Here is a 677-nt window from a genome sequence, read left to right as displayed (position 1 = left end):
GATGGATGGATGGATGGATGGATGGATGGATGGATGGATGGATGGATGGATGGATGGATGGATGGATGGATGGATGGATGGATGGAGGGACGGACGGACATATGGATGTGCAAATGTTTGGATGGATGGATGGATGGATGGATGGATGGATGGATGGATGGATGGATGGGTGGAGGGACGGACAGACATATGGATGGGCAAATGTTTTGATGGATGGATGGATGGATGGATGGATGATGAATAGACGGATGAACGGCTGGAAGGAGGGACGTATGGATGATGGATGAAAGGATCAACCATCAGATCTTAATTATATCTTTATGTTTTATCATTACTATTTTAACCTAACTTCCTTTCATTCTATAAACTATGACCTTAAGAGTAAGGTCATAGTAAGGTCATCATAACCTATCTGGTTATGATGCCTTTTTTATAAGGTTAATCTAAATAGTGCTGATCACTAAACAATCAACAATTGACAACCCAAATATCTGACACTGGCTAAAAAAGGGCTTTAAAAAGACAGAAATTATAAAAGTGACTCAACTGTACACCATCAAAAACGAAAGGCAAACAACAAGGATGATATGTTTTACTTTATCTGTCACTGGCAAAGCTTTCGATTAGAACAAGAGAGGCTGAACAGAAGGTGGGGGTCAGTCATCAGTGTACGTGAT

The sequence above is a fragment of the Cyprinodon variegatus genome, unplaced genomic scaffold (assembly GCF_000732505.1).
Source record: "Cyprinodon variegatus isolate N-32 unplaced genomic scaffold, C_variegatus-1.0 Scaffold734, whole genome shotgun sequence".
Lineage (NCBI taxonomy): Eukaryota > Metazoa > Chordata > Actinopteri > Cyprinodontiformes > Cyprinodontidae > Cyprinodon > Cyprinodon variegatus.
Note: the sequence above shows the minus strand (reverse complement) of the source record.